The 18,808-nt window shown below is 48.1% G+C and overlaps 1 protein-coding gene across 3 annotated transcripts in view; it reads left to right on the top strand.

The window, feature by feature from the left end:
* The first annotated feature begins 6,838 nt into the window (after nucleotides 1-6,838).
* Nucleotides 6,839-18,808, top strand: part of EVI5L (ecotropic viral integration site 5 like) — a 62,013-nt gene continuing 50,043 nt past the window's right edge. For all 3 annotated transcript variants that reach the window (XM_066593191.1, XM_066593192.1, XM_066593193.1), the window contains exon 1: nucleotides 6,839-6,933. The gene's annotated coding sequence lies outside the window, so the exon portion shown is untranslated. The remainder of the gene's footprint in view (nucleotides 6,934-18,808) is intronic.

The following is an 18,808-nucleotide window of genomic DNA, read 5'->3' on the forward strand; positions in this document are numbered from 1 at the left end:
GGGGCGCTCCAGACTACACACACAGACTGCTGCTATAGGGGGCGCTCCAGACTACACAACCAGACTGCTGTTATAGGGGGCGCTCCAGACTACACACACAGACTGCTGTTATAGGGGCGCTCCAGACTACACACACAGACTGCTGCTATAGGGGGCGCTCCAGACTACACAACCAGACTGCTGTTATAGGGGGCGCTCCAGACAACACAACCAGACTGCTGTTATAGGGGGCGCTCCAGACTACACAACCAGACTGCTGTTATAGGGGGCGCTCCAGACTATACAACCAGACTGCTGTTATAGGGGTCGCTGCAGACTACACAACCAGACTGCTGTTACAGGGGGCGCTCCAGACTACACAACCAGACTGCTGTTATAGGGGGAGCTCCAGACTACACAACCAGACTGCTGTTATAGGGGGCATTGCAAACTACACAACAAGAATGCAGTTATAAGGAAGGTCCAGACTACACAACCAGATTGCTGCTATAGGGGGCGCTGCAGACTACACAATTACACTGCTGTTATACGAGGAGTTCCAGACTACACACACAGACTGCTGTTATAGGGGGCGCTCCAGACTACACAACCAGACTGCTGTTATAAGGGAGGTCCAGACTACACACCCAGACTCCTTTTATAGGGGGCGCTGCAGACTACACAACCAGACTGCTGTTATAGGGGGCGCTCCAGACTACACAACCAGACTGCTGCTATAGGGGGCGCTCCAGACTACACAACCAGACTGCTGTTATAGGGGGAGCTCCAGACTACACACACAGACTGCTGTTATAGGGGGTGCTCCAGACTACACAACCAGACTGCTGTTATAGGGGGTGCTCCAGACTACACACACAGACTGCTGTTATAGGGGGTGCTCCAGACTATACAACCAGACTGCTGTTATAGGGGGCGCTCCAGACTACACAACCAGACTGCTGTTATAGGGGGTGCTCCAGACTACACAACCAGACTGCTCTTATAGGGGGCGCTCCAGACTACACAACCAGACTGCTGTTATAGGGGGCGCTCCAGACTACACAACCAGACTGCTGTTATAGGGGGGTGCTCCAGACTACACAATAAGACTGCTGTTATAAGGGAGGTCCAGACTACACAACCAGACTGCTGTTATAGGGGGCGCTCTGGACTACACACCCAGACTGCTCTCATAGGGGGCGCTGCAGACTACACAACCAGACTGCTGTTATAGGGGGCGCTCCAGACTACACAAGCAAACTGCTGTTATAAGGGGCGCTGCAGACTACACAACCAGACTGCTGTTATAGGGGGCGCTCCAGACTACACAACCAGACTGCTGTTATAGGGGGCGCTCCAGACTACACAATCAGACTGCTGTTATAGGGGGCGCTCTAGACTACACAACCAGACTGCTCTTATAGGGGGCGCTCCAGACTACACAACCAGACTGCTGTTATAGGGGGCGCTCCAGACTACACAACCAGACTGCTGTTATAGGGGGCGCTCCAGACTACACAACCAGACTGCTGTTATAGGGGGCGCTCCAGACTACACAACCAGACTGCTGTTATAGGGGGCGCTCCAGACTACACAACCAGACTGCTGTTATAGGGGGGTGCTCCAGACTACACAATGAGACTGCTGTTATAGGGGGGTGCTCCAGACTACACAATGAGACTGCTGTTATAGGGGGGTGCTCCAGACTACACAACCAGACTGCTGTTATAGGGGGCGCTCCAGACTACACAACCAGACTGCTGTTATAGGGGGCGCTCCAGACTACACAACCAGACTGCTGTTATAGGGGGCGCTGCAGACTACACAACCAGACTGCTGTTATAGGGGGCGCTCTGGACTACACACCCAGACTGCTCTCATAGGGGGCGCTGCAGACTACACAACCAGACTGCTGTTATAGGGGGCGCTCCAGACTACACAAGCAAACTGCTGTTATAAGGGGCGCTGCAGACTACACAACCAGACTGCTGTTATAGGGGGCGCTCCAGACTACACAACCAGACTGCTGTTATAGGGGGCGCTCCAGACTACACAATCAGACTGCTGTTATAGGGGGCGCTCTAGACTACACAACCAGACTGCTCTTATAGGGGGCGCTCCAGACTACACAACCAGACTGCTGTTATAGGGGGCGCTCCAGACTACACAACCAGACTGCTGTTATAGGGGGCGCTCCAGACTACACAACCAGACTGCTGTTATAGGGGGCGCTCCAGACTACACAACCAGACTGCTGTTATAGGGGGCGCTCCAGACTACACAACCAGACTGCTGTTATAGGGGGGTGCTCCAGACTACACAATGAGACTGCTGTTATAGGGGGGTGCTCCAGACTACACAATGAGACTGCTGTTATAGGGGGGTGCTCCAGACTACACAACCAGACTGCTGTTATAGGGGGCGCTCCAGACTACACAACCAGACTGCTGTTATAGGGGGCGCTCCAGACTACACAACCAGACTGCTGTTATAGGGGGCGCTCCAGACTACACAACCAGACTGCTGTTATAGGGGGGTGCTCCAGACTACACAATGAGACTGCTGTTATAGGGGGGTGCTCCAGACTACACAACCAGACTGCTGTTATAGGGGGCGCTCCAGACTACACACACAGACTGCTGTTATAGAGGCGCTCCAGACTACACAACCACACTGCTGTTATAGGGGGCGCTCCAGACTACACAACCAGACTGCTGTTATAAGGGGCGCTGCAGACTACACAACCAGACGGCTATTATAGGGGGCGCTCCAGACTACACAACCAGACTGCTGTTATAGGGGGCGCTCCAGACTACACAATGAGACTGCTGTTATAGGGGGCGCTCCAGACTACACAATGAGACTGCTGTTATAGGGGGCGCTCCAGACTACACAACCAGACTGCTGTTATAAGGGAGGTCCAGACTACACAACCAGACTGCTGTTATAGGGGGCACTCCAGACTACACAACCACACTGCTGTTATAGGGGGCACTCCAGACTACACAAGCAAACTGCTGTTATAAGGGGCGCTGCAGACTACACAACCAGACTGCTGTTATAGGGGGCGCTCCAGACTACACAACCAGACTGCTGTTATAGGGGGCACTCCAGACTACACAATCAGACTGCTGTTATAGGGGGCACTCCAGACTACACAAGCAAACTGCTGTTATAAGGGGCGCTGCAGACTACACAACCAGACTGCTGTTATAGGGGGCGCTCCAGACTACACAACCAGACTGCTGTTATAGGGGGCGCTCCAGACTACACAACCAGACTGCTGTTATAGGGGGCGCTCCAGACTACACAACCAGACTGCTGTTATAGGGGGAGCTCCAGACTACACAACCAGACTGCTGTTATAGGGGGCACTCCAGACTACACAACCAGACTGCTGTTATAGGGGGCGCTCCAGACTACACAACCGGACTGCTGTTATAGGGGGCGCTCCAGACTACACAACCAGACTGCTGTTATAGGGGGCGCTCTAGACTACACAACCAGACTGCTGTTATAGGGGGCGCTCCTGACTACACAACCAGACTGCTGTTATAGGGGGCGCTGCAGACTACACACACAGACTGCTGTTATAGGGGGAGCTCCAGACTACACAACCAGACTGCTGTTATAGGGGGCGCTCCAGACTACACACACAGACTGCTGTTATAGGGGCGCTCCAGACTACACAACCAGACTGCTGTTATAGGGGGCGCTCCAGACTACACAACCAGACTGCTGTTATAAGGGGCACTCCAGACTACACAACCAGACTGCTGTTATAGGGGGAGCTCCAGACTACACAAGGAGACTGTTGTTATATGAGGAGCTCCAGACTACACAACCAGACTGCTGTTATAGGGGGCGCTCCAGACAACACAACCAGACTGCTGTTATAGGGGGGTGCTCCAGACTACACAACCAGACTGCTGTTATAGGGGGCATTGCAAACTACACAACAAGAATGCAGTTATAAGGGAGGTCCAGACTACACAACCAGATTGCTGCTATAGGGGGCGCTGCAGACTACACAATTACACTGCTGTTATACGAGGAGTTCCAGACTACACAACCAGACTGCTGTTATAGGGGGCGCTCCAGACTACACACACAGACTGCTGTTATAGGGGCGCTCCAGACTACACAATGAGACTGCTGTTATAGGGGGCGCTCCAGACTACACAACCAGACTGCTGTTATAAGGGAGGTCCAGACTACACACCCAGACTCCTTTTATAGGGGGCGCTCCAGACTACACAACCAGACTGCTGTTATAGGGGGCGCTCCAGACTACACAATGAGACTGCTGTTATAGGGGGCGCTCCAGACTACACAACCAGACTGCTGTTATAAGGGAGGTCCAGACTACACACCCAGACTCCTTTTATAGGGGGCGCTGCAGACTACACAACCAGACTGCTGTTATAGGGGGGCGCTCCAGACTACACAACCAGACTGCTGTTATAGGGGGCGCTCCAGACTACACAATCAGACTGCTGTTATAGGGGGCGCTCCAGACTACACAACCAGACTGCTGTTATAAGGGAGGTCCAGACTACACAACCAGACTGCTGTTATAGGGGGCGCTCCAGACTACACAACCAGACTGCTGTTATAGGGGGAGCTCCAGACTACACAACCAGACTGCTGTTATAAGGGAGGTCCAGACTACACAACCAGACTGCTGTTATAGGGGGCACTCCAGACTACACAACCAGACTGCTGTTATAGGGGGCACTCCAGACTACACAACCAGACTGCTGTTATAGGGGGCGCTCCAGACTACACAACCAGACTGCTGTTATAGGGGGAGCTCCAGACTACACAACCAGACTGCTGTTATAGGGGGCGCTCCAGACTACACACACAGACTGCTGTTATAGGGGCGCTCCAGACTACACAACCAGACTGCTGTTATAGGGGGCGCTCCAGACTACACAACCAGACTGCTGTTATAAGGGGCGCTCCAGACTACACAACCAGACTGCTGTTATAGGGGGAGCTGCAGACTACACAACCAGACTGCTGTTATAGGGGGCGCTCCAGACTACACAACCAGACTGCTGTTATAGGGGGCGCTCCAGACTACACAACCAGACTGCTGTTATAGGGGGAGCTCCAGACTACACAAGGAGACTGTTGTTATATGAGGAGCTCCAGACTACACAACCAGACTGCTGTTATAGGGGGCGCTCCAGACTACACAACCAGACTGCTGTTATAGGGGGCATTGCAAACTACACAACAAGAATGCAGTTATAAGGGAGGTCCAGACTACACAACCAGATTGCTGATATAGGGGGCGCTGCAGACTACGCAATTACACTGCTGTTATACGAGGAGCTCCAGACTGCTGTTATAGGGGGCGCTCCAGACTACACAACCAGGCTGCTGTTATAGGGGGCGCTCCAGACTACACAATGAGACTGCTGTTATAGGGGGCGCTCCAGACTACACAATGAGACTGCTGTTATAGGGGGCGCTCCAGACTACACAATGAGACTGCTGTTATAGGGGGCGCTCCAGACTACACAACCAGACTGCTGTTATAAGGGAGGTCCAGACTACACACCCAGACTGCTGTTATAGGGGGCGCTCCAGACTACACAACCAGACTGCTGTTATAGGGGGCGCTCCAGACTACACAATCAGACTGCTGTTATAGGGGGCGCTCTAGACTACACAACCAGACTGCTCTTATAGGGGGCGCTCCAGACTACACAACCAGACTGCTGTTATAAGGGAGGTCCAGACTACACACCCAGACTCCTTTTATAGGGGGCGCTCCAGACTACACAACCAGACTGCTGTTGTTATAGGGGGCGCTCCAGACTACACAATCAGACTGCTGTTATAGGGGGCGCTCTAGACTACACAACCAGACTGCTGTTATAGGGGGCGCTCCAGACTACACAACCAGACTGCTGTTATAGGGGGCGCTCCAGACTATACAACCAGACTGCTATTATAGGGGGCGCTCCAGACTACACAAGCAAACTGCTGTTATAAGGGAGGTCCAGACTACACAACCAGACTGCTGTTATAGGGGGCGCTCCAGACTATACAACCAGACTGCTATTATAGGGGGCGCTCCAGACTACACAAGCAAACTGCTGTTATAAGGGAGGTCCAGACTACACAACCAGACTGCTGTTATAGGGGGCGCTCCAGACTACACAACCAGACTGCTGTTATAGGGGGGTGCTCCAGACTACACAACCAGACTGCTGTTATAGGGGGCGCTCCAGACTAAACAACCAGACTGCTGTTATAGGGGGCACTCCAGACTACACAGCCAGACTGCTGTTATACGGGGCGTTCCTGATTATACAGCCAGATTGCTATTGTAGGGGGTGCTTCAGACTACACAACCAGACTACTGTTACAGCCTGGATAGTCATACTGTATGAACAGGTCCATTATTGTCTGTATGGTATAATCTACAGACATGACACAACAGGCCAACAACCTTCATCTAACATACACTTGTCTCACACTGATTATTATAGCTGAAGGGAAACATTTCACTCTCACTTCTCTATTGGCCAACTATACTGTCACTCAGATAAAAGCCTTCATACTATTGGCCAGAGACATCCCTACTAGCCCCGCCTACTCCAGTAAGCCAAGCGGCCAGTAACACACTTATCAAGTCCCACCCAGCTGTCATTTTCCGACTAGCTGATTGGTTAGTCTCTCAGAGTTTGCTTCTGTAATTGGCTGCCCTCTCTCTCCATAGATGCTGTTGCTAGTCCCGCCCCGCTGTCACCGGCTTAGTCACTGATTGGCCAATACATGTATCAATCTTCTGAAGGTCGCAACCCCATTGACTGGGTCTGTGTTGGCGTAGAAAGAGGGCGGGGCGATGCCGTGTGTCTGACTTCGCCGCCGCTCGGTGCCGTAGAGCCCCGGGGAGGGAGGAGCTGCTGGACAGCCGGGGGCCTGGGGCCTGAGGTGAGCAGACACGAGCGCTCGTCTTACGGTGCATGCCGCTGTAGGTGACGGTTTATAGAACGTCATTGAGTAGCCATATGTGATAGGGCTTTCCGGGTGGCAGGGTGTCCCTGTGGAGGGCGTGTCACGGGGTTTAGTGACATCATCGGTGGCTTTAAGGTGCTGCATGCAGAGAGGAGACTGCCTTGTGACGTCATTTGTCCACCAATTAATGAGGTCACGGAGCACCCTTTTGACGTCATTAACCCCTCCCCCTGCTTCTCTCCATCACCTGCTGCTGCATCTAGCATCTTCCCCACCTGCCTGTATCCCACCCATTGTCCTCAGCCCACCTCTCCTAGTCCATCCTTCATCATCATCCTCCAGTCCTGCTTCCTATTCGCTCTCCTAAAACCGCCATTGCTGACCGTAAAGCGGTTTATCGTATCATGTGACTGCGTCTGTCGCATCACAGTCATCCGTCATCGTGTCCTCATTGGACTCCTTGCTTTACGTTTTTATTCTCCCTTTATGACTTGTTGACTGTATCAGCGCACGAGTCACGTAAACTAATCGGCGAGGGCGTCCGACAGTCGTGGTTGGCGGTGGTGTAAATGTTGGACAGCTTGGAACCGAATATTGGGGTCGCTGATCTCCGCTTAGAGCCCGGAACTTCTTTTTTATTAAGTCGATGGGCTGTGTAGAAATGGATCGCAGTAGGACCGCACCGGTGTGACTTTTGCGCACTAAGCATGGTGGCCGGTGTCAGACGAGCGTATTTTTGCACGATTGGCTGGTGCAAAATTTGCGCACTATACAAAGTGAATGGTACCCGTTGATTTCAACGGGTTTGTTCACAGAAGCACGTGAATTTTGCATCGCCAAAAACATACGCACCAGGCTCCTTTTTTTCCTGCACATTTGCGCAGTGATGGAGCGCGTAGTGAACTAATTACACCCATTACAATGAGTGGTTGTATGATTTTTTTTGTGTGCATAAAAATGCGCACGATTTGAGTGTAAAACGTGCGGTTAAACACATATGCGCATGCAATTACGCAACACCCGTTGCGCAAGTGCGCCTCCAGCTGTGTGAGACCGGATTTAGTTACGCTTAGTACGGTTCTCTTCCGTCTGTTTTCCTTTTTTAATGGGAGAAAAAAGCGCAAACTGATGCTCTTCTTTTTTTAAATTTTTTTAATTAAAAATGGCGAGTGAACAGAAAGGAGTCCTCCAGGGTCTCTCTTACGTTATACTCTATGGGGGACGGATCTGAATGGAAGGATTTCCGTTTGGTTGCTTTTTTTTGTTGTCTGTATAAACGGATCCGTTTTTTAAATAAGCGCGCGAGGGAGGAAAGACAGAAGAAGACAGAATTATGCTATTAAAAACGGATGCAAACGGAGCGGAACTGAAGTAAACTGTTAGAAATGGTCCTTTTTTGGACAAATCTGTCTCCTGGATCCATTTAAAAAAAACAACAAAATAAAATAAACGAAGTTACAGTTTCCGCTCGGTTCTGTTTTAATTCCATTTTGCTATCCGTTTCATTAAGAAAAAAACACCGGATAAGTTTAGACGGCAAACATAAGCGCTGACGTGAACGAGCTGTTCGAATTGTTAGGTTGGCATTTTTGCAGGAACAGGACTTTGATATTAACGTGCGCTGCGGTGTCATAGTGGTGGGTGGTAGCGCTGCGGGGTCATTGTGGCGGTGTGGAAGCGCTGCGGGGTCATTGTGGCGGTGTGGAAGCGCTGCGGGGTCATTGTGGCGGTGTGGAAGCGCTGCGGGGTCATTGTGGCGGTGCTGCGGGATCATTGTGGCGGTGTGGCAGTGCTGCGGGGTCATTGTGGCGGTGTGGCAGTGCTGCGGGGTCATTGTGGCGGTGTGGCAGTGCTGCGGGGTCATTGTGGCGGTGTGGCAGCGCTGCGGGGTCATTGTGGCGGTGTGGCAGTGCTGCGGGGTCCTTGTGGAGGCGTGGAAGTGCTGTGGGGTCATTATTGTTATCACTACTATTCCTCCGTGGCTTACATCCTCCTTGATGCTTGACATCCGCGCTATCTGCTCTGCTTCCACGTAGTCCACAGTCGAAGCGTGAGACCGACTCTCGAATTTCTGGATTTGCATTTCTAGTTGCCACGGATTTGCCCGTTTTAGTGGGGTTAATCAGCTTGCGGATAACCCAGTGCGGACTCCGCATCAAGTTGTGACTTTTTTGCGCATGGAAAAATCCGCCTCCGTATAAACTGATGGGGATTCCCAATCACGTAAATGAGATGCAGATTATGCGTTAAATTCTGCTGTGTGAACGAGGCCGTACGCTCCAGGCATGTGCGGTCAGCCGAGGTCTGCACGCTTTGGCTTCATTGGTGCACTGTGCCAACACCCTTCAATTGGACGTCAACTTGCCATAGAAGAGTTGCCTTCTTGGCACAGATGCTGGGTAATCTGTGTAATGGCTGATGGGCATGGGCCTGACGCAACCAGCTGATAACGCTGGTCAACTGAAATGGAAATGTCCCTTTTCCCAGCAGCTCAGTAGCCCAACAGTGGGGTTAATCATTTTAAAGGGATTGTCCTATCAAGCCCCTTCCTTATTACAGTGTATGCTTGTAATAGAAGGGCTTCTCAGAACAGGCACTGTGGTAGAGTTAAAGCCACCTTGTATTAGATGGACTGCCATTCATCAGCCATGTCTAGATGGAGGTGGCAAAATGCACGGTTTGCCCTGAAGCCAATCAGCTGATCTCCTATGTGATTGGGGTTGTCTCTGATAATCCGACGCCTTTAAAGGGGTTTTCTGGAACATGGAAAAAAAAGTTAGAAGTACTTAAAATGAAGAGAAATTGAATATTCCCTTACCCTGGCGACTCCTTGTCCAGCACCTCAGCCCCGATGGCTGCCACACGGAAGCCGGAAGAAGCAGCAGGTGGGCACATGCCTTTCATTGTGCCCGTAACCGCTCAGCCTGTCATAGACTTCAGTGGCCATGAAAGAATCCCAGCTGAAGCTAGTGACTGACTGAGTGGTCACATGCACCATGAATGGCACGTGACCGCTTGTTCCGGGTTCAGTGTGGTGAGCTGCAGCGCTGGATGGGGAACCACTGGAATAGGGGAGTATTCATTGTTTCTTCATTTTAAGCCCATATAACTTTTTTTGTTGATTTCTGGGAAAACCAAAGGGGGTTGTACCTAGATTGACTTTTATCACTTATCCATAGAATAACCACTGATCCCGTGAACGGGGGTCCCATGTGCCCTCTCCTCACTGTGAGCTTATTGCACCCGCCACAGTAAGGAGGAGATTGAATGGCGCCATGGTCACACATGCGCAGTGTCGCTTCATTCATCCTGTTCTTGCTATTTCTGTCAGCCTCACTGAGGTGAATGGAGCAGCACCGCGCATGTTTGACCACCGCTCCATTCAATCTCTACGTCACCGCCGATGGGTGCAGTGACAAGAAGAGAGGGACACTGGACCCCTGTTCCTGGGATCGTTGGGGGACTAAGGGGTGAGACCCCCACTGATCAGGCATTTATCACCCATCCTATGAATAGGTGATAAAAGTCAATCTTGGTACAACCCTTTGGGTAACATCTTCTGTTCTTCCAGAACCAAGAACCTTTCTAGATGCAGTTCTAACTAAGGTCGGGAACACAGCCCTTCACAGGTATAGACTAAATAAGATACTTTATTAAATATTACTAAAATACTGGGCTGACAAACATAGATAATGATAAGAGAGAGATTAATAGATTGTGCTGGGCTGACAGCCTATAGGATAGAGGGGACGATCAATATCAAGTGTCCCGAATATATGTGATGGAATGTGACATCACCAGGTTTATGCGTCTTAAGAGTAAAATATATAGATTCTCTTACAATATATTTATTTATAGCAAAATAGAAGACATAAGGCCATTAAGTAATGTCACTCTAGTACTCCTGCATACATTATGACATCAATACGCCAATGTATCAGAGTGCGACAGTAGGTTACCAGGTGAGAACAGGTTGCCACAGGAGGTGGGGAGTTCTCCTTCAATGGAAGTGTTCAAACAAAGGCTGGACAGACATCTGTCTGGGGTGACTTAGTGAATCCTGCACTGAGCAGGGGGTTGGACCCGATGACCCTGGAGGTCCCTTCCAACTCTACCATTCTATGACCAGAGAGATTACGAGAGAGATCTCATCAGACCAGACAGAATCTCTGGAGGTTTTGTAGCCCGTTGTTAAGCGAGGAAAAGAGGATATTGTTAATATGAGATGAGGAACTTTTTGTTCATAGATTTGAGGACATACAAGTTAGTCCCCTATTGATTTTGGAACTGGATGGTTGCTCAACGCGTTTCCCTGTCCTACTGCGGACAGTTCACCAGGAGCTCATCTCAGAAATAACTATGTGTTTCAGATGTTTTGAACATATGAATCTCTCCAGTATTGATTCAAGATACTGTAACTGAAATAAAATATGTCAATTACTCTCTATTCTTGTCATTTCTTCAATAATCATAGCTTGGCATCATGCTGTTATAGAGGGCTTGCACGAGATGAATAGGTGCTAGCGCTGAGAGATGTCACAGCAGTATGCCCGCTATGTTAACTTCACAGAATCACTGGCACTATCCTAGATGTCGGCAGTGTCCATACTCCTAAGAATGGCTGTGGTAGAGAAAAGGGCACTGATTGCCCACTCTATCCGGAGTTCGAAGGGAGTAGGAGTTATAATACCCTGCTCAGAACATTAATCCCCTGCAAGATATCTGTTTTAATTGATATCAGAGGGAGGATCCATCAATAATTTGGACCCTACTGTCTTATCTGTTCATAGCCGACCCTAGCTGTGGGTACAATGACCCCAGGAGAAGTCTAATGTCTAGAGAGTAGATTGCCAGTGAGCAGAAAATAAAAAAGAAATGGTAGCGCCTGTGGCTCTGATGGTAGGCGACAGGTATATACCAGGCCAACGTTTTGCGTCCATAATGCAGAAGTGTCTCCGACCTGACTTTTTGGGTCAGGCTGGGATGCACTTCCGTATTATGCAAAAAAAAGTCAGCCAAAATATGGTAGTGTTTTCCCTCTAAATGAGATGGTTCCCGATTATGGGCCTTTTAGGCCACCTGCAGACGGGCGTGTCAGATCCGGCTGCGAGAATTCTCGCTGCGGGACCCGACGCGAGCCTATCAGAGAAATAGAACATGCTGCGGTTTGTTTGCTGCGCAAGATTTTGCGCGGACGTCTACCTAGGATTGCGTTTGCTAATGCAATCCTATGGCAGATTCCAAGGGCGGAAATTCCACGGGAAATCCCGTCGCGGAATTTCCGCCCGTCTGCAGGCGGCCTTACAGATAATGCATCTCTTATGCAGGCAAGAAAACCGCCATCTGTCAGCAGTACATCTCCTTGTATAAACAGCGGCTGTGCTGCCGATAGTCATGTAAACTGGATGGTCACGAATGATAATGCTAACCATTGGACCGATACTTGCGATTATTGCTGCTTTTAAGTATACTAAATAAGCGCCAATTGACTTGTGTTAACCTTGATCGCCGCTTGTTAGTCATCAGGAAATCTGAACTAGAGATAACGTACCTAACCTACTGCCTACAGGTAACTAGCCGTTCACGTCCGCGCCCCACTACTCAATATCTAATTGAGACTGCAGATAACGTGCGTGCGCAGCGATAAATACACGAAGATCATGACCAGCGCAACAGACTCTCAAGATAATGATAGATTCAAGGTGGAAGATAGAATTTCCCAGATGACTGTTTCCAATATAGGTTTATCCCCCGTTTGTCTTTTCTAAGGGACCGTCCCCTATTTTGTCCCAGTTGCCCAACTTTTAAGTTTGAACGCTCCTCTTGGGTCTAATCAGAAAATGGCCGTTGATAAATTTAGCAAATTGATAAATAACAATCATGTTATATCTTTGTATCTTTTTTTTTATTGTTCAATGCATTTAAAATGTTTAAAAGAATGAAGCCACTTTTCCAATAGTCTCGTACAGTTCAGGGTCTACAGCTCCTTTGCAGTTCTATGTGTCTCTATGGTAACAGACTACAAACAAACCCTGTGTAGTCTGATGATGCACTCATGCGTTACTCGACTGCTTCCTACCCTCCTCTCATTAACCTAAAGTAGATGGTAGCACATAACTGCAAGATGAAATGGAAAAAAAGCTATATTTTTGAAGTCTGTCACCATGCAGACACATAGGTTTGCATATGAGCTGTGTACACAATGTAAAATTAATTATTAAAAAGTTGCTCTTTTTTTTCTTTTTTGTAGTGTAGATGCATTGGAGCAAGAGAAAAAAATATGGTTGCAAAGGTTGACATGCCCTGTTACTTAATACTAGTGTCATTATTTTAGTGCTCTGTGGCTGCTGCAGGTCTCCATATATCTTTCTTCTTGTACTTTGTGAACATGATTCAGTGCCTGCAGGGGAGAATCCCTCCGTCCGCGGGGACTCAATGAGACAGGCAATGATTCCTACAGAATCTGACAGAAAAATCAGAGGTAAACGGCGGAGGCCTCATTCATCTCCATGGCAAACCGATCGTGGCTCCTTACAAAGCAGCTATAATACCTCGGGAGGCTTTATTGTAGTCTCCATGCTCTTCTGTGGATATCTCACGTACAGATATGGCAATCGTTAGCATAATAAGTACATCATGATAACTCAATGTAACATGAATGGGGTTGTGCCAAGATTACAAGCTTCCCGCATCCACAAGATGGGAAATACATGCTGAGCAGTGGGAGTCTTATCGTAGAGACCCCCATCGATCCTGAGAATGGGGGTACCCCGTCCTCCGCACTACAGGCTTATCACACCCCCTACAATAAGGAGGAGACTGAATGGAGTGCTGGGACTGCAGAGATAGCCGGTGTGGCAAGAGCTTCAGTATTTCCATCAGCTTCAGAGAAATTAATGGAGTAGCGGTTTCACAAACTCAGCCAGCACTTTATTAATTTTGATATCACCACAGCGGGTGAAGCGACCCTGCAGTGACAGGGACCCCTGTGCGTGATCAGTGGTGGTCTCAGCAGTATGACCTCCACCAATCGGCAAGTTTTCCCCAACCCTGTGGATAGAGAATGACTTGTCATTCCCGTACGACCCCAAGTATAGCGTTTGCTACATCTGTACTTGGAGATGTGATAATATTCCTAATTACAGCACAGATGTAGCAAAGTTTTACTTGACTTTTAACTCATGATGACTTTCTGTGCCACAGCTTGTTTACCCTTTTAAAGCTTTACAATGAGTCTTGTTGCATTAAGATAACAATAGCTTTTTAATGGCTTAAGTTTAGATAACTTGTTGCAGAAAATTATTACAATCAAGTTACATTTTGCTGCCTCTGTAGATAAGGATCCAATATCAGTAAAGGGCTTATCAGGTGGCCAAAAAAAAAGTGTGTGTGTGTGTGTGTGTGTGTGTGTGTGTGTGTGTGTGTGTATATATATATATATATTTCCCAGACTACTTTCAAAAACAATTGTGTTCAGGAATGCTTCATTAAAAGTGAAGTGCTTGTATACAGTTACAAAGAAAGTCAGCGAACCCTTTGGAATTCCCCGGATTTCTGCATTGATCACTAACACAATGTGGTCTAATTGTTACATATGTCATAGTTCTAGAGAAACACAACTATAGACATAACTAATAACACACAGTTGTACCATTCATGTCTTTTATTGAGCATATTGAGTATCCATGAGGAAACAAACAAACCTCTGCTTTAATGGCTTCTTCGAAAGCTAATTGACAAGTGTTTTACGGAGAGATTAGAAGTGTAAGCTTCACAAGAGCATTGTCCATTAAATAAAGGCACACAACGCCTGGTTAATGACAAATCTGTTTTTTATTTTCCAAGAAAGGTTAGACCTTGGGTGATGTAATGATCTAATAAATAGTGGTTGAAAAAGAAGACATTTTGGAATTGTGAAAGTCCTGATCTTAAAGGGAGTTAGGTTGCTGTTAGGGGACTTGATGGGGAGCTGGGTGAAGTATTTTTTATTTTTTTTGTACTTACCCGCTCCCACGATCCAGCTGTGTCCCCCTTTGAAGTCGGCACGCAGCATGAAAATAAGGCTCCATGGGCATGCTCTCCTATACCAATCTAGGTGAGAGCAGGCACTATAAAAAGAGCCAGATTTTCATGCTGCACTGACTTCGGAGGGGGACACCGCTAGATTGCGGGACCTGGTAAATATAACAAAATATATAATCCGGCTCCCTGTCCTGTCCAACTAACAGCACCTTAACTTAGTTTATAGTGGTGTGGGGATGAGACAGGTTCCCTTTAACACTAATTTCACACAGGCGAGTTCGATATCGGGCAATGAAACTTGTGTCGGCCCCATTGGCCATACGAGGCGTTTCGTGGGAACGCCCAAAGTTAGGACATGCCACGGGAAAAAAAAATCGCTCATGTGTATTCAAAGAATGGGGTTCATATTTGGGGTTCATATTTGTGCATCTTGCAATGCACAACTCACACGATTTTCTCGGCCGTATGAAAGCGGCCTTAGGCCTCATGTCCATGGGCCGGCATGGTTTACCCATGCAGAATCCCGCAGCGGATTCCACCCGGCCCGCAGACATGAGGCCAAAAAATACATTTTACGCACCTGTCTGGACGCTGCGGGGCTCTCATCCGTCGCAGATAGATCTTTTTTCTTCTGTATGGCGGATGCGGTCGGGACATGTGGCGTGCCTTCTTCAATTTTCCTTTCAAACTCCTGCTTTCCCGCGGTGTCAGCTCCGGATGTGTCGTCGATCTGGACAACTTTCATTGACTTCAGTGGAAGCCGTCCGTGTGGGAAAACCGCAGAAAATGGAGCATGCTGCGTTTTTTCCCACGCGATCTGCACGCTGGGAAAAATTACATCCGCAGTTATACCTGCGGATGCCCAATGATAGTCTATGGGCATATTGAACTGCGGATCATCCGCATGGGAGAACCACGTGGATTCTGCAATTCAATTACGCCCGTGGACATGGGGCCTAGAGGGGTTGTCTGTAGAGATGAGCGAGTATTCTCGCTAAGGGCAATTACTCGATCGAGCATTGCCCTTAGCGAGTACCTGCCCGCTCGGGAGCAAAGATTTGGCTGCCGGCAGCAGGAGGGGAGCTGCGGGAGAGAGCGGGGAGGAACAGAGGGGAGATCTCTCTCTCCCTCCCTCCCCCCCGCTCCCCACTGCTGACTGCTGCAACTCACCTCTCACCCGCGCCGGCAGCCGAACCTTCTCTGCCGAGCAGGGAGATACTCGCTAAGGACAATGCTCGATCGAGTTATTGTCCTTAGCGAGTATACTCGCTCATCTCTAGTTGTCTTACTTAAATTTTTTTTTTTCAGTTTTGAACCCACTCCTGCCTAAAACTCTATTTTATCAATGTATTCACTGTGGCACCGAAATGCTGTTTTGGCACCCCAGCATCTGACCTGTGATGTCACCAGGTCTATTAGTCTAGGTAACATCCTGTAAAGAGCTCACATAGGCTTCTAATGTAGAATCCAGGCTTGTTTAAGGGATGTCATTGATGACACCCTGTGTTAGGGCCTCCTATTGACTGCAGCGGTCTCATGGGTAAATAGACCAAGCGGTGTGTTAGTGGGGGAGCAGTGTGGCAGCAGAGAGGGGAGTTTTACTATTATTTTATATAATATATGTATATATTTAATATGTATTCCCCGCCCCCACTGCCACCAATGTACTTTTAATTGCAAAACTACTTTTACCCTATTGAGATGCTGTGGCTGACCTGAATAAGGCTATTCCCGCAAGGCATCCCAGAAGTATTGATGAACTGAAGTACATGTGTAGGGAGCAATGTTCCAAAATTCCACTTCAGTGTTATGCAAATCATATTTTCAGCTGTAGGAAACATTTGGTGAGGGGTATCTACAGGTTATTAAATTCAAGGGGTTCACTTACTTTTTCTCCCTGCACTGTGGATGGTACTCCATGTGCTAGTGTTGTATGTTAAGGCCCATTTAGACACAACGATTATCGCTCAAAATTGAGGCTTTTGAGCAAAAACCATTGCGCCTAAAACCGCGGCCATTGTGCACTATTCGTTCATTACTGATTTCTAGCGAGCTAGAAATCACCAATGACTCTTATCAGCGCCGCATGCTGATTTTCTCAGCAGGCGGCGCTGATAATATTCTTTCAGCTGGTATCCCGCTGGTAGTTCTTAGCGGGACACCAGCTGAAAGCTCCGAGAACAATGCAGCTGTTTGCATATACAGCTGCTTTGTTCTCTGAGCTATTGTGGCAGTATCCCGCTCCGCCTGCATTAACTCTTAAGTAGCTACTTGGATGATCTTCAAAACTGTCACTCAAACTGTTGTTTGAGCGTATTTTGAGCAATCATCGTTCCGTGTAAATGGGCCTTTATTAGTTTAGATTGTATTTGTCAGTAATTGACTTGGATAACAATCAGACCACATTTCATGTAATCAATGCAGAAATCCAGGTATTTAAAAAAAGGGTTTCACTTCTTCTTGCAACTATAGTGTCAGAATCTCACACTAGCTTTCATAATTCATCAGCAGAAGGACATTTTGTTGCGGTAAAAGCAAATAAAATCTTTTTTTTTCTCATTAAAACAACATAAAAGCCCAGCGATAGAATAGAACTTCCCTCGGGCGCACACGACTCCTGCTCACTGCATACCTGCCAACATTTCACATTACCATACTAGTTAAAGTGGGTCAGGCCTCCCGTGTCCTGCACCACTGCTGCATCTGCGCTTACTGCATTTAAAGGGGAACTCCATCCTTCTGGCCATGCTTTCTTTTTTTCACATTCTCCTGACTTGCTTTCACTTATAACTGGAGGTAATAGAAGCGTTTTAAGGGATATTGCAGTAATGTAATGTAACATCGCTAGAATATGCCATGACGTTGTGATGACCATCTGACGGGTCTGATCTCTGGGTGTCTGAAGGCCTGTTTAATATGATGTTACAATAATAATGTAAAGGGTTAACCACATATAGGGTGGGCCATGGAAAACTAGTCCGGCATTGGACTCTTGTGAAAGCTGTCTAAGGGCCCCCTTCACACTGCCGATCACGATATCATTGCGAGAAAATAGTGGCAACATCGCTACTGCGCGTTTTTGGGGTTTTTTTGCGTGAAAGTCAAAAGGACTTTCTAATGTTAAAAACGTATCGCATCTTACTAAAATCGCAAGTTTGTGCTTTGCGATGCAATAAAAAAGTGGCTCCATAGGGAAACATTGGAGATGGAGTAAAAAAAAAAAATCGCACATCGCAGAAAGAAAGGACATGCTGCGATTTTTTTTAAAACATCGGAAATGTGAAGGAAACCATTGAAAATCATTGGTTTTACAATTCTGCGTTTTTACTCTCGCATCGTGCAAAAATCGCGCAATTTTATCGCCAGTTTGAAGGCGCCCTTAGGGCCCCTGCACACTAGCCTTTTTTTTTTTTTTTTAACGCTGCGATGTTTTGCGATTTTTGTGCAATGTGGTTTTGACTTTGGAAAGTCTCATTGACTTTTGCGTTTAAAAACCCCGCTAGTGTGCAGGGGCCCTACGGGTACGTTCATACGTTGATTACTTGCTACAGATTTTGTTGTGGATTTTGGCGCAGATCTGCAGCATCTTCTATTCCTTCCATTTGAATACAACTGAAAGGGCGAAATCTGCTGCAGATCTGCGCCACAATCTGCGATAAATCAGCGAAATGTGTGCGTTCCTTAAAAGATGATCTGTCCGCTAACGTGCGGAATTGAAAACGGCAGAATTCTGCTGGCAATTCCACATCAAAATCCGCAGATTTTGGTGTAGAATTCAGGGGCGGCGTATTCCGTAACGCTGTTGCGGTATATTCCGTCCCGTGTGAAC

The sequence above is a fragment of the Eleutherodactylus coqui genome, chromosome 2, assembly GCF_035609145.1.
Source record: "Eleutherodactylus coqui strain aEleCoq1 chromosome 2, aEleCoq1.hap1, whole genome shotgun sequence".
Lineage (NCBI taxonomy): Eukaryota > Metazoa > Chordata > Amphibia > Anura > Eleutherodactylidae > Eleutherodactylus > Eleutherodactylus coqui.